This window comes from Saccopteryx leptura, chromosome 7, assembly GCF_036850995.1.
Source record: "Saccopteryx leptura isolate mSacLep1 chromosome 7, mSacLep1_pri_phased_curated, whole genome shotgun sequence".
In the NCBI taxonomy this organism is placed as follows: domain Eukaryota; kingdom Metazoa; phylum Chordata; class Mammalia; order Chiroptera; family Emballonuridae; genus Saccopteryx; species Saccopteryx leptura.
In genome coordinates this window covers 106486456-106502617 of record NC_089509.1, presented here as the reverse complement: position 1 = coordinate 106502617, position 16162 = coordinate 106486456, and the positions used below count along the sequence as shown (strand labels likewise).

The 16162-nt window shown below is 41.2% G+C and overlaps 1 protein-coding gene and 1 pseudogene across 2 annotated transcripts in view; one reads left to right on the top strand and one right to left on the bottom strand.

Annotated features, from left to right (window-relative positions):
* The window catches only part of PAX3 (paired box 3), a 100096-nt gene that overhangs the window by 22635 nt on the left and 61299 nt on the right, over positions 1-16162 (top strand). The gene's annotated exons all lie outside the window — the stretch shown is intronic.
* LOC136378720 (small ribosomal subunit protein eS27-like) lies at positions 14664-14917 on the bottom strand (annotated as a pseudogene).

The following is a 16162-nucleotide window of genomic DNA, read 5'->3' as shown; positions in this document are numbered from 1 at the left end:
TATGCTTCAGGTTATAATATTGAGACATCTTGGATATTTTAATAACATTTCCACTCTAAAGTAGCAAAAGCAGACTTATTTGTTTTAACTGCCTTTATAGGAAGGTTATATTTGCTGACTAAAGTAATTTGAACATTTTAGAAGAACTGTTCAACTTTCTATTGGTGAGACATGCACTGTTTTTCATACTACTATTAAAAAAGGTGTTTTTAAAAATTTATAGGTAGAATACTATTATGATTATATACAATTGTTTAGAGGGATTTTAAAAGTCAATGTGACTATAAGGTTGTCTGCATAAAACAAAATGAAATCAACAAATGCTAGAGCTAAACTTCAAATGACATTCCACTGAAATTATTCATATTAACAATGTTTAAAGACTTTGTTTTACAAGTTGTTCTGAATATTGGAGATGAAAAACATCTCTTTAGAATTTGGAGAAAATGAAACCATTGTTATTTGAAAGGAAGACGGACCAGCAGAGCAGAACATGTTCTAGAGAGTTCTTATTCCAAACCTCCTTCCAAACACTAAGAATTCTGTATATTTTATTTCACAAGTCCTTTGTGAAGTTGATTTCTCACATTAGGGTAAAAAAGGTAATTTCCCTAGAAACCAAGTCAATCTCAAACTTGCCGGGCCAATTGCAATTTAGACATGCTTTTATTCAAATGATGGGAATTTTCTAATGAAGAAAATGAATTGAGTAATTAATTTAAGAAATTAGAGCACCCACTTTATTACATTGTAGTTGGATTTTTATTCTATTATAGTCCCAAGAACTGTCAAATTACCCAAAGGAAACAATAACTTTCTCAACAGAAAAAAAAGGAAAAGAAAAAAAAATACCCACAAAAAGGAAAAGAAAACTTACAAAACAATTGCCCCTGCTAAGCTTTGTGTGGCTTTAAATACAACTGAATATTAATTCTATCAGACCTAGTTGACTTAAAAGCTAGGATGGATCAGGAGCTGATTTTTGGCATTCCTTCATTTTTCCACTCTTTTGTTCACTTGACACACGGCTTTTATACACTGGCTTTGCGGCAACTACCGGCGTGATCGCTGAACAATCTGCTGGAGGAGGGAAGGGCTCCTCCAACCAGCAGCCAGAGTTTTAATTAAATACGGTTCATCCTGTTGGTCTCAAGCAGCTGGAGAAATAGCTATTGGCGTAAAGGTACTAATGAACTTATGTTCGCTGGTGTTAACAGGGCAAAGAACACACACACACACACACACACACACACACACACACACGCATGCACATGCCCCCCCCCCCCATGTGATTATTATTACTTTTAAAGTTAAGAATCACAGCAAAGCGACAGTGCTGTGATCCGTGGAGCCAGACTCAGTATGGCGTTTTAAGGGACATGCAGGTTGCAGAAATTATTTTGTTTATTAATTCCGGTTACATGTCCTGCCAGAAGGGCTAGGAGAGAAAGGAAGGAGAGGTGTAACTTTAAGCACACCCTGATTTGTTCTTATTACATAACAAAAGTCTATTTCTTTATCATGTTATCATTCAGTTAATAAAAATTAGCTACAATAACAGCATCAACTTAAAAACCCCTCAAAGTCCAGGGGATTTTCTTTCACAATGAACATGAATACTGTTCAGAAATACAAACAGTCAAAGGATAACTTTAGGTCTGAAAGAGAAACCTGGCAAGGGTAATTGAATAAGCCTGGGTCCCTTGACTATGTCATGGTGAGGGCAGTCAACATGTCATAATTAGGTTTATTGAGGGCCATTCCAACAATCTGCTTCTATTCTCCGTGCCTTATTGTCCACAGCTAGGCAAATAGCCAAGGGACAAAAGGAATCAAGTGCTGACAAAACATGAAAGAGGAAAAAGATTTAGCTGCTTTTATCAAAGAAACTGAGAAGGACTTTGTGTAAATAAAATAAGTGACTGGCCAGCCTGCATTTAGGCAATGCCGTTTTCATTAGAATTAATTCTTGACATATTGGAAGAGTTCCAAGGGAAGGATTTCTACTTCTGACAAGTTTAATTTGTAAATTAAAAACAGTTGGTTAAACATGAGCCTCCATCAACAAAACTTAACCAAAGCCATACACGGCAGAGACCTAAGCAGGTGAAAAAGAGAATTACTTTGAAAACAAAGTCTTCCCCCATATTATGCAAATTCTTATTACTTCATAACAAATGTTTCCCATTGAAGCCTACAGCAGAATGTCTGCTCCTAGAGGTTAGTTTAGATCACATTTTTCTCCCCCTTTTAGCCTCTTTAGTTGACATAACACTCCAAGCTGGTTCTTCTGAGAAGTGGTGGCTAGTTCTGACGATGCTGACGTATATACATATACATATACATATACGTATATATACATGTGTGTGTATATATATATATTTTTTTTACAAAGTCAAGCTAATAAAACTTCTGTAAATCTACAGATTTCAGGACAACACACTTTGCTTTTACTTCATTGAAGTTGAGAGCTTCTTCCAAGTGTACTTCTGATTTTCAACCTGGGGGTGGGGGGTGGGGACAGTGCAGACGTCTCTGCTGTGTTGCCTGAACCAAGTAGTCACCATATCTCAGGTCCGCGGTGTCTGGTTGCAGGGTGGCATGCATCCCCAGCAGCTTGGCATCACCAGCGATGACGTGGGGCCGTAGACAATCCAGCCGGCATGTGGACAGGATTTCCTACGACTAGGAAAGCCCTTTAGTGAAACAGCTATCTGTGAGGTGGGAACAGCTCTCCTTGTGGCGTTTCTGTAGCTTGCAGCTGCAGCTTCCCTGAGGGGTCCCCACCCCCGAATTTCACAGCACCGTCTTTCAGGTTGCGAATTGGTTGGTGGCTGGAGAAGAGCTTGCTATCCTGGAGGATTTGTTTCTTGAGAATACAAATTGTATTTGGGTATCAAGTGCCCCTTAGTTCTATGGAACGTTACATAAGAAATAAGAAATGTATTAGCTGCGTGGTTCCAGGGGCTAGGCTGTTTAGATGTTAAAACCACATCACTTTACTTCACCTGACAGCAAGGCACATCGGAGATTTACATGACCTGTTCCTGGGCACTTGCAACTAAAGGGAAATAAATGTTCTCATCTCAAAGAAGCATATCATTTCCTCAGATGGCTGGGGTGAAAAACAGTGTCACAGGTGCAAAGCCCGAGACACATGCAAGACAATCGTCCTCACCACTATCATTATCATCAGGATCACATTATTGCTGTGTCTGAACGGAGTTTATCAATGGCTGTATTTACATGAGTTGTCGTTTCTGGGGAAGCATTGGAACACGTGGTCCAAACACTTTCTTTCTTTCATTTTTTTTCTTTTGTGGATCATTAAGCTGGATTTGCAGTGCCTTGAAGTTTATTCCGCTTGTGGATTTGGGTAAAGAGACCACAATACATTGGACTGCCCGCAGTTAATGCTGCACCAGATATATCCGGTTTTGGAAAGGTGCAACAGCTAAAGGACTGCTGTTTGTCCCAGGCCAGTCTGATTAGCTGTGTGACCAGATGAAACTCACCATCCATGCTGATATGGAGTCCTCTGACATGGGGGGGGGATAAAAATTGCTGCACTCCCTCAAAGAATTGGGGTGTCCTACTGGCTCTGAACATGTTCAAAGTGCTCAACAAATGTGAAGTAGTTTGCCCATTGCTTTTGTAGTCACCGAGATAAAGACTGGGTAGCCTGATCGATTTGTCTGAAAGCTTTCTCAGATTAATAAGAATTAAGTAGCTCTTCCTGTGGTCAGACCAAAAGACACTGAAATACTTCTGTCTCCAGGACATTTGGGACCTAGATGCTAGGATCACATTGCTTGTGGCTATAATCCCAGCACATGGGGGACATATCTAGTTGAAAAGTGGTATGGGAGAAACTGCTTTTAAGGGTTGATTTGGGGCAAAATAAGTCCTTTGATTTTCACATTGTTCCGATGCCTGTCGGCTCATGTCACCAGATTGGAAGGCCGAGGGGCCGGGAAGGAGTTTCCGTGGAAGGGGCTGGAGATTTATGCAGACTGGTTGACTCTCTGACATTTATTTGCTGCCCTTTTCTCACTCTATTTTGGCCACTATGAGCCAGATGGACAAGCTCATGGAAAACAAGGCCAGTGAAGAGAGTCCGCTTTTGATTTCTTCAAAGATAAGGGGGAACTTTTTCTCTTTTAAAACAGTCGTGGCAATTTTATGTGCACGAATTCGAAACTGGCAGCTTGCTTCTGGAGACCGGCGGAAACATTCAAACAAGGACCTTCCTTGTTACATCACTGAGAGTAACACAAGCTGTGTTTACCAAGGCAGCCACCAAAGGAAGGTCCAGGCGATGGTCCGAATGTTATGTCTACCAGAGAGAGGCCAACCATCCACTTCGCAGCCGGGCACCAAGGATGCCGTCTGAGTCTGGCTAAGAGGATAATTCACCAGGACTGAAATCCTTCCTTAATCATCAGCCTCTCCCAAAGCAGGATGAGGACCAGGGGAAACAGGGCTTACTATTTCACTCTGTAATCATTTATGATTTGAGCTCTATTTTACCTTACGCTGACCTCGGCCGCTGCTGGTGTGCTCATTCAATGGCTGCAGCTACAGTATTCAAGGAGCCAAACGAGGAGAGTGGCCACTAAGCAGTGATTTCTCTGGGAGAAATGGAAAATACGGCCAACATGGATAGATAGATAGATATATAGTTAGAAAAATGATGGCTAGATAGATGTGACTGCTATTTTAGACTCAGTCTGAATTCGCCATGCTGAAAAGAGTGAACCATCAGTAATTCAAGTAGAAATATACACATAAGAAGGAATTATGTCTTGAGCCTTGGGACACCTTTTTTTTTTTTTTTGGTGAAAGTTACATTTTTTGTCCCTGCGATTTTAAAGTCATAACGTGTTCCCTCTGTGTTAGCCACGGCCTACTTTATCTCAGGCATGTTGTGAACTCCGGTCCTCAGCATTTCAATGTTGAAATATGGGATTAAAGCGGTGAATGGATTCGCTAATTAAGTGCAGCTTTTTAGACTTTTTTTTTTTTTTTTAATGCAAGTGTAGGAGGGGCTCTGCCTGTGGCTCTCGCTTTCGCCTTATTATTTATTTATTTTCGGTCGTGGCTGTGTGTAGACTTTTTTTTCTTCCTTTTTGTTTACTCTTGTTTGTTTGGACTAATCACTGCTTAGGGAAAAGTCCTCTCCGGACTGAGTGTCTTCCCTTCCCCAAGCCTTCAGCCCGCGGTGACCGTTCAGGCATAAAAACGTGCTTATCTGCAAATGAATGGCAGCTCTTTGCTTCATTAAAGCGCCTTTCTCTTTTGGCACTCGCATTGTGACCCTTTGATATTAATTCAAAGGGCAATTAAAGAATGCGGCCCATCTTTGAAGTGAGGCATTCAGGGCAAGGGTAAGGACGAACCTGGGCCTCTGATGGACTGTGTGTATTCAACAGGCCTTTTCAAGGCAGTTTGAAGTGAGTCAAAGAAAATGGGCAGGAGAAGGTCAAAGAGAAAAAAGGGGCTAAAGAAACAGTCTGTATTTGTTCGGAGTATTAGCCAAGCAAACTGCAAATAGCAACAAAATGAAACAGTTAATAGAGCGGCCAGACAGAGCCATGTCAATCACTTAACTTGAACGCATTAGGCCTACCGAGCTTCCTCCTCCGTGTTACCTAATTATCTTGGGAAAGGCAGTAACTGGAAGTAATGGCATTGTATTTCTTTCTGCTTACTGCCCAGAAAAGGTGATAAATACTCACTGCTCCGTAATTATGCAACATATATACATAAAGGAGTAGGAGGAGGGTGGAAGGAGGTTGGAAGGGGGGGCGGGGACGGCATTAAAGTCGAGTTCCTAGTAAAAGGGCCAAATATGGCACAAATATGACATTTTCAAACATTAGCATTCTGGAGGATCACTTAACTCTTTTCATCTGGAGCTGGTTGAAATATGCATGATTTTTTTTTTTTTCTTAACAACCCTTAAAGACAAACACGTTTACCCAGCTAGGAACGTTCTTTTTTGTAGGGGGAAAAAATTTAGCTTGCAAAAGCTGTGCTCGAATAATAAGGAGGATTTGGCTAGCAGTCCCTTCTGCCCCCATGGAAAGGAGGAGATTCAGAATGAAGTCGGCCACTAGGCTGGCTCCTCTTTCCTGTCCCCATTGTGCCTGGCTGTTGACACACCCTTGGGGGGGGGGGGGGGGTGGCGGCCGGAAAACCCTCCGCTGTAACCTCCCTGGGAGTTACAGATGTTACTTAGAGGGGCGAGTGGCGGAGGTGGGGCTGGGGGCTTGGTTGGAGGCTGGATGGATTTCTGTTAGTGTGGTGAGAACGAATAGTTTTAGATTCCACTTTTATTGGTCATTATAAAAGACTGCGGTACTCTCGCAGGGGAATTAGGGAAGCGAGTGGAAAACCCCAAGCACCCATGTAAATGTCTGCAGATAGGTCGACAGACCACATCCGTGAACCGCAGAACCTGGCCGGATTTAAAGGACCCCCCCCCCCCCAGGACTCTGTTCAGATTATTTGCAACATGGGCTGTTGTAGATTTTTTGTTTGATGTTGCCTTTTGTGCATAATGGGTTTTGTTTGGAGCAACCAACAATAATAAATCTGGAGGGTCCATTATGCAGCGTTTTGACAAACTTCCAGAATGTAGCTATTAATATAAAAGTCTCCGCCTTCATAAAAAGTCCATATTGAACTAAGTCTTCAATTGCTCTGCTTTTTTTAACACACGAACCACACCTTTGTACTTTTAAACTTTCTATTCTTAAAAAAAAAATCTGATTTTGTCTGGGGAAGGGGGGGGGAGATTACCCACAGTGAATTATATACAAAACTAGAAAAACAGATTAGGTGGTTAATTTTTAAATATGTTGAAAACTCCAGCTGTTTAGTATAGTCAATCCATAGTTCTCTCTCTTGTTCTGTGCTTGTTATGACAGAAAAATGTTTGAGGGGCAATGATGCATTTCTGCTACAGAAATAGTCCACGGAACAGTAGCTGCTCAGCTAACAGGAATCCACTGTGTGAATTTGTAAATTTCCTTAGGTGTTTTGGTAGAAAAGTGCCACAAAACACTCTGAAAAATAGTAAAAGTGGGCTCTGGCCAGTTGGATCAGGGGAAGAGCATTGGCCTAGCATGTGGAAGTCTGGGGTTCGATTCCCTGGTTAGGGCACACAGGAGAAGGGACCATCTGCTTCTTTACCCTTCTCACTCCCCTTCTCTCTCCTCCTCTCTCTCTTTCCCTCCCACAGCCATGGCTCAAATGGTTCCAGCAATTTGGACTCAGGCACTAAGTATGGCTCCATGGCCTTGCCTCAGGCACTGAAATAGCTTGGTTGCTGAGCAATGGAGCAGCCACCCCAGATGGGCAGGGCATTGCCCTGTAGGGGGTTTACCAGGCGATCCCGGTAGGGGCACTTGCAGGGGTCTGTCTCAGCCTCCCTTTCTCTCACCTCTCACTTAATAAAATAATAATAATAATGGTAATAATAAAAGTGTAATTATATAATAAAATTGTTAAAAAGGGGGAAACAGGCAATAGAAATAGAACAAGCTAGGATATTTTCACCAATTGTAATCATGAAACTTTAGAAATAGGACATTGCTTTTTCTCTTGGCATTTTTGAAATATGGTTTCACATTAGTTTTAAAAATACATGGCTCATTTTGACATCCTTTTTTAGAATGACTGAAAACCATAGTATCTGGAAATCTTAAAGAATGTGCATGACTTTACGATACTGAAACACTGTTGTGACTTTCCGATCAAAATCAGCTTGACGTGGGCAGGAGGACCAGGGGCTTTTGCTTTTCATTGTGCTTTCTCCCTCCTTCACGTTGGTTTGCAAATTTCCACCAGTTTTTACCCTACTTGTCTCTCTTTTTTTTTTTCACTTCCTTTCCCACCCTAACGCTGCTTATTTGTTGTAAGAAGTGATGGCTGGGGAATAGTGACTATGAACTATTCATTTTTCTTTTCATCTCCCATTTTAAGTTTGTCCACCTTCCTGAAGTGTCAGGATCATGTGGCCACCCTAGGTGAGGCTGTAGGTCTGAAGTCAAGATAAATGTTACCGTTTGCTTGGCCAGCACCTTCGTCACCGTAGATGGAAATGGCTGAATCTAGCTTATAGCGTAGAGCAGTAGTTCCTATACTTGTAAACACAGGTTCAATGCCATGTGTTTTTATAGGCTTACAATGCAACAAACCCAATTCTGTCATTCCCTAAACTGCTCCCTAGAGGTACAGAAGGAATTCCCGGAATCTGTTTGATCTTTGGGAACTCATGGTTTCAGGGGTTCACTCAAATCAGGGTTCACAATCAGCGCTTCCAGAGCCAGACAGAGGACAACAAAGCCACGGTCGAAAGTAGTAGTTCAACTGTTGTAAGTAGTAGTAATGTAGTTCCAGGTTTACAGCTAAGGACACAGAAGGTTAGAGAGACTGAGGAACGCAGCCTGTGAAAGGCAGAGCAGGCTGGAAATCCAGGTTTGCCTGATTCCAGAACCTGAATGCAGGGTTTTTTTTTTGTTTTTTGTTTTTTTTTGTTTTCTTGTTTTTTTTTTGAGAGAGAGAAAGAGAGAAAAAAAAAATGAGAGAGACAAGAAGGGAGAGAGGGTGAGAAGCAGCCACTTTAGTTGTACCGTGACTGCTTCTCATACATGCCTAGACCAGGACCAAATCAATGCCCCCTGGTTCAAGCCCGTGATGTTGGGCGTATCACACTAGCGACATTTGGGCTGAAGTTGGTGAGCTTTGGGCTCATGTGAATGATTCCTTTGCTCAAACCAGTGACCCTGCACTGACCAACCCACGCTCAGAGCTGGCGACCTTGGGGCTTCGAACCAGCGACCCTAGCATTCTGTTTGGACACTTTGTCCACTGTGCCATCACCAGTCAGGCCACAACTTGAACTCCTAGCTTCCAGCCTCATAGCTTCTGAGGAAACAAGTGATATTAAGAGAGTATTGAAGAGGGACCCTGCTCAGCGAGAGTGCCTGCAGTGGGTAAGCCTAGGAAATGGAACCAATAATAGCATTTGCCTCATAAAAAGGTGATAAAAATAATGTGAGAGCATCCATAAGGCACAAGCTCAATTCAGCCAGCGCCAGGCATTGTCCTTGTTAGCCTTATTGTGGGGTGTGGCTCTAGGCGGGTTTCCCAGGAAGCTGATAAAGCTTAAACTTTTGGGCTTTTATGTGCACGAGCCTCTCTCTGAGAGTGCTAGGAGTTTGTCGAGTGCTGTAGAATGTTCTAGAAGAGGCGAGGAAACCGGGATGCAATCAGCGTGTTTCTATGTGAACACTTCTTGTAAATCGCCTGGAGAGATGCACACGGAAGGGAATGCGAGTAACATTGTGGCCTTCCCCCCATTCTAAACAAATATTCACTTTGTACATGGATTTTGCATTTGTCAACTGCTATTCTTTTTAAAAGAGAGGGTCGCCCAAGACCCAGGTCAGCTCCTGGCAGCTGCCAGCACTTAGAACAACAGGGAAGGTGTAGAGTCTGGGGAACAAGGCTCCATTTCAAAGTCCGGGTAACAGACCTGTGTGAATACAGAGAGACTTAGACTTGTTCAGAAATCAGTTCAAACTGTATTGTGAGAAACAGACAACAGTCCACAGGAGCCAAGGACACTTGGCTCGGACGCCTACTCTATACTAGTTACTGGAGAGAATGATTACTAAGATACGGCCCTTTCTCTCCAGGAGCCTATTGTCTGGGGCAGAGGGCAGGAAAGACAGTCACATGAGCAGATTAGGTTGATCTAATATGTTGCAGTACTTTTAAAAGTCCAGGGCACTTTGGGAATGCATGGGAAGGTCGTCTGGTCATCCTCAGGTCATTGATGCTTCCTGGAGGGGAAGATCTCAGAGCAGAATGTTAGAGGGTGACCAGAAGTTGATCAGCACAAAGAGGACTAATGAGGAGAGGCTTTATATGCAGAGGCAGCAGCATGGGCAGAGGCATGGAGTGGAACACACTGGGTCAGTGTCAGTAGGAATTGGCAAACAGCTAAAGATAAGGAGGTGTCTTGTCACAGAATTACTCAGTCTTTTTTTTTTTTTGTATCTTTCTGAAGTTAGAAGTGGGGAGGTAGTTACACAGACTCTTGCATGCATCTGACCAGGATCCACCTGGCATGCCCACCAGGGGTGATACTCTGCCCATCTGGGGCATTGCTCCATTGTGGCCAGAGCCATTCTAGCACCTGAGGTGGAGGCCATGGAGCTGTCCTCAGCGCCGGGCCAACTTTGGTCCAATGGTGACTTGGCTGCAGTAGGGGAAGAGAGAGATAGAGAGAAAGGAGAGGGGGAAGGGTAGAGAAGCAGATGGGTTCTTCTCCTGTGTGCCCTGGTCGAGAATCGAACCTGGGACTTCCGCACGCAGGGCTGACGCTCTCTACTGCTAAGCCAACTGGCCAGGGCTGAATTGTTCCGTCTTTAAAGGCAAACTAAGCCTCTTTCCCCCCTCCCCATGTCCTGTTAAAAATGAACAAGCAGTAACACAACTACGTTTTCAAAGGCTAGATAAGTCACTTCCCCTGCCCAGTTTTACTGAGATATAATTTACATATAACATTGTGTAAGCTTAAGGTGCACAGTATGTTCACTTGATATACTTATATATTGTAAAGTGTTGACTTGATGCATTAATGTATTGCAAACTGATTACCACCATAATGTTAGCTAACAGCTGTGTCACATCATATTAATATTTCGTTTTTGTGCTGTGAGCATTGAAGATCTACTCTCTTAGCAACATTCAAGAATATAATACAGTATTGTTAAACTATGGTTACTATGCTGTATGTTAGGTCCCCAGAACTTACTCATCTTATAGCTGAAGTTTATACCAGTGGACCAACATCTTCCCGTCCCCTCATTCCACAGTCTTGGGTACCCACCATTCTGGTGGTCTCCATTTCTATGAGTTTGGCTTTTTCAGATTCCATTAAGTGAGATCATACAGTATTTGTCTTTCTGTGTCTGACTCATTCTACTTAGCATAATGCCCTCAAGTTCCACCCACGTTGTTGTAATAGGTAGGTCACTTTAATATTTGTTATTAACTGAGTGTTTTTGAAAAGAAAATGAATTTTATACCCTTGGGTTCTTTTTTATAATGGGACAAAAAGTTCTTGCACTATGAGTCATCATTTTGCAGGAACATATTTTTGGAAAGAGCCTGTTGAACAGAAATGGGAAGTTCTCTGAAGGGTAGGGACTTGACTAGAACTCTTCCTTTGTGCTTTGTTCAAAGGGGTAAACTGAGCATGGAGTTACAAACTCCTTCATTTCTTTCCTGGTTTCCTTGTGTTTGTCACTATACATTAATTTTTTGAAATTATCATACAGTAAAATAGAATTCTTTGGATTTTTTTTGTATTGAAGTTCATATAACATAAAATTATCCATTTTTTAAAGTGAAAAATTCAGTATCATTGAGTACATTCATAATGTAGTGCAACCAGCAGTTCTGTCTAGTTCTAACACATTTTCATCAACCCCAAGAGGAAAAACCTTGTGCCCATTAAGCAATTGCTCCCCATTCCTCCACCACCAAGCAACCCTCAGTCTGTGTTGTCTCTAGGGTTTAACTATTCATGTTATTTCATATAAATGGAATTACACAATCTGTGACTTTTTATGTCTGCCTTCTTTCACTTAGCATGATGTTTAAAGGTCTATTCGTATCGTAGAATGTGTCAGTACTTCATTCCTTTTTATGGCTGAAAAATATTCCATTATATGCATATACCATAATGTGTTTATTGATTCATTGATTGGTGGACATTTGGGCTGTTTTCACCATTTGGTTATTATGACTAATGCTGCTATGACTATACTTATATATGTATTTTGTTTTGTTTTTTTTTGAATATCACATATATAAATTCATGACATCATTACAATCAGGGTAATCTATAGTTTCATCACTTCCTCCACCCTGTCCAAAAATTCCCTTATGCAATCCTTTTGAAATGATAGCTTCTCCCACCCCTAGATCCTGGCCGCTATTGATCTGTTCTCTACCAATATAACTTCATTCTTTTAAGATTATCATATAAATTGAATCATACAGTATATAACTTTTTGAGACTGGCTTCTTCCACTTAGTATATTTATTTTGAGACTCATCCAAGTCGTCAAATGTGTCAGTATTTTATTCCTGCATAGTAGTCTATTGAATGGATGTCCCACCACTTGTTTATCCATTCACCTGTTGAAGAACATTTAGGTTATTGCCAGATTCTGTTCATTATAAACAGAGTTGGTACAGGCATTTGTGTGAAGGTTTTGTGCGAACACAAGTTTTTATTTCTCTAGAGTAAATGCCTGGGGGTGGGATTGCTGGGTCATAAGTGTGTTTAACTTTATAAGAAACTGCTAAACTGTTTTCCACAATGGCTGTGCTATTTTGTATCCCACCAGCAATGTATGCGTTTCAGTTGCTCTGCATCCGTGTCAGCCCCTGGTGTTGTCAGTATTTTTTACTTTAGCTGGTCTGAATAGATGTGTAGTGATATCTCATTGTGGTTTGATTCCCGTTTCTCTCATGCCTAATGATATTGAACATCTTTTTATGTGTTTATTTGCCAACCAAATAACCATTCGGGTGATGCGTTTGTTCAGTTCTTTGGCTCATTTTAAATTAGTTTGTTTTCTTATTGTTGAATTTTGAGAATTCTTTTTTTTGTGCTAGCGACAACCCTTTTGTCAGATATGTAATTTGCAAATGTTTTCTCCCAGTCTTTATGTCTTTTTGTTCCTTTCACAGTGACTTTTGCAGAACAAAAAAATTTCGATATCAATGAAGTCTAATTTCAAAATGTTTAATTTTATACTTGTGTATTTTAGTATGTTTAAAAACTTTTTGTCATGGAGATTTTCTCCTATAAAACATAGATTTTACAGTTAAGTCTATGTTCCATTTTCAGTTAATTTCTGCATGTGGTTTTATGTTTTAAGGCAGTGCTGGTTTATTTGTTTTTTGCATGGCCATGTCCGATTGTACTAATGCCACTGGTTGAAAAGACTATCCTTTCTCCATTGAATTGCATTTATACCTTTGTCAAAATCAACTGACCGTATTTGTGAGTCTGTTTCTGAACTTTATTCTGCTCTATTGATTTATGTCCCTTTCTCTTTGCCAGTATCACAGTGTGTTGATCACTTTAGTTTTGTAGTAATTCTTGAAATCTGGTTATTACCCTAACCTTTTGCAAAATTGTTTTTAGCTGTTCTAGTGCTTCTCTGCATACAGTTTAGAATCTGTTTGTCTCTACCTATAAAAATTCCTGCTGGGAACCGTTTATTTTTTGAAAAGTGTTTTTCTTTGGTTTTGAAGAGTTTCAGAAATTGGAGAGAAAGAAAATGAATCTATTTTTATTACATGCAAAATTAATAACATCATCTACCCCATTAGAGTTGTCATCCGTTACAAATGCTTCCTTTGTATTAGTGCTCAGTTTTAGTGACATGCTTGGCTGTAAGTCAGAGAGGTTGAGCAAAGTCATGTCGACACCAGAGATAAACGTTGAGTGGCCACACATGTTTAACTTGCTTTTCACATTTGTCATGCGACACTCAAAGTCAGTCTCAGAGAACAAGGAAAGCATACAGGACACATTTAATGTATGTTCATGAAGAACAGGTCAACTTGCCCTTGGCTTCTGTATCATTTATTTAATTTATCTAGTTTTAAGCCTTTGGGTCCTTTCAAAAACATCTGCAAATATGCAATATTATAGGCTTTTCAGGCCAATGTTCTGGCCCATGAATTAAAAACTAGGATATCAGGAATTCAGGGAGGGAATTAGAAGGTAGGAAGTTTGGCTTTCCTTTCTGGCTTTGAGTGAAGAAAGAAATCCACTCCCCTGCTCTGCCTCCAAGGGGGATAATTAGAAAGACAGTACAATCTTCTTGCTATCTTTTCCTCCTGGTCTACAATTTCATTGCAAACTTCCCGTGAATTTTAATGCCAAGTCCTAATGTTTCATACAAATTAACAAGCATGCCAGGTATTTAGCACGCTTTTTTTCCCTGCCTATTTTCTAACATTTAGATTAGAATTAACATTTAACACTTACACAGTCAATGGGAGTATTATGAAAATGAGCTTAAAGTATAATCAAGGATTCCACCAATGCCTCTCCAATTTGGCAGTTACTGCCTGTGAAAATCTTGGTGTTTTTAGGGAAGGTGCTAATACCAGTCATCTTGGACAGCTTGGCTGCTAGTTGTATATGCATACTGCTTCTTCTTTTCTTTTTCTTTTCTTTCTTCTTTCTTTCTTTCCTCTTTCTTCCTTCTTTTCTTTCTTTCTTTCTTTCTTTCTTTCTTTCTTTCTTTCTTTCTTTCTTTCTTTCTTTCTTTCTTTCCTTTCTTTCTTTCCTTTCTTTCTTCCCTTCCCTTCCCTTCCTTTCCTTTCTCTTCCTTTCCCTCCCTTCCCTTCCCTTCCCTTCCCTTCCCTTCCCTTCCCTTCCCTTCCCTTCCCTTCCCTTCCCTTCCCTTTCCTCTTCCCCTTCCCCTTCCTTCCTCCCTCCCTCTCCCTTCCCTCCCTCCCTCCCTCCCTCCCTCCCTCCTTCCCTCTCTCTCTCTCTTTCTTTCTTTCATCCAAAATGTGTTTATTAGGATGGTTCCCCACTCTTCTTGGTGCATTTAGTGCTGCTTCCTTCTGAAGGAGCCCCCTGCTCTCAGCCTTGCCTTTCCTCCTGGGGGCTGACAGAGGACAGTGCAGCAGCCAACACACAGCGCTACCGTGTGTGCATGGCTGAAGCCGTGGGGATTTCATAGCATCCTGGACGTTTACCATCCAAGCCATAGGAAGTGGAGCTCTGCACCAGACACTGCTTCTTGCCTTTCCTCTTCTCCATTTCTGGAGAGGGGAGAAGGAGCCCCTTTCCAAGAGGCATGTTGTCCTGGGAAGGTCGCCACCGCCACCGCCGGAGAGGGCTCTGTGCCCACCAGCTCTGCCAGGACACTTCAGTTTGTCGACCGAATTCTGGAAGCTTTGAGTTAAAGTCTGTCTATTGCGGGTTACTCCTTAAAAACTGCACGTGGAAGTGAATATCCAAGGGTTACAGCATCTCGGTTAAATAGATGCGGGAATTCTACATTGAGGTTGCCCTGCACTGAAAGCTGTGGTGCTGAACGCTTGTGGCTCCTTGAGTTCATTTTAATTGTTTGTACGAAATCTAGGTGGCTCTGGGTAATTCATCAGTGGTTCCAAGGAAAACACTATTTTTAAATTTACTGTTGCCAGAAATACTTTTTGCGTTTCTCATCCTAGCTGTTATGATGTTGAACTATAGCCATATGTAAATGAAAAGAGAAAAGATGGAGCCGGAGCATTGAACTTCCGATTCTAAGGCAAAAGTTGGTGCATCGTTTTTGATATTCTCCATTAGAACAAACAAACAAAAAACAGGCAAAAATGCTGGGTTCTGTCACTTTGAAAACAACTCTCTGGCTTTGAAAACTTTCAACAGATATGGGTACCTGCATTTCTCTTTCTCTAAATGCAGTCCATGCTGTTTCCCAGTGTAATTTCTCTGTTTGGACTAGTAGTTATAAACCTCTTTCATTTTGATGTTCTTAATAGATGTTGATGGGGCTAATGCTGTGCCTCGTCTTTGTGTTTGATATAGCATACATTACCTGCAAAACGCTTATTTGCTTTGCACAACCTTTTCGTCTTACCTTTTGATCTAGATATAAAACAGGCAGAAGCAATGCGATTCCTGCCTTCAGTGTAACATGATTCCAGGAATTGGGAATTTCCATTTCAGAATGTATCAGGAAGTGGAGAATGGGCTTATTCAACAATGGTGTTCTGTTGGATAAGTTGTGTTGGTTGCTTCCAAATGTGTGTGTGTATGTGTGCGTGCACATGTGTGTGTTCATTTAGAAGCAGGAGTAGGATTTTTTCTCTCCCAACACACTACTTTTGGAAGGTAGACTTTAGCTACTGTAGGTGAGATAGAATTTAGAATAAATTGAGTTTAGGAAATTGAAGTTTCAAGATTAATTTTTTATATATATAAAAGAGAACCATAGATGTAAAAACCGCAGGGTTAACTATTTTTTATTGCAGCTCTCTGGTTGAGTCCAAGTTAGTGGCTCCTTCCCAGTGGGTTTGAGACTTTTATCGTGTGTGT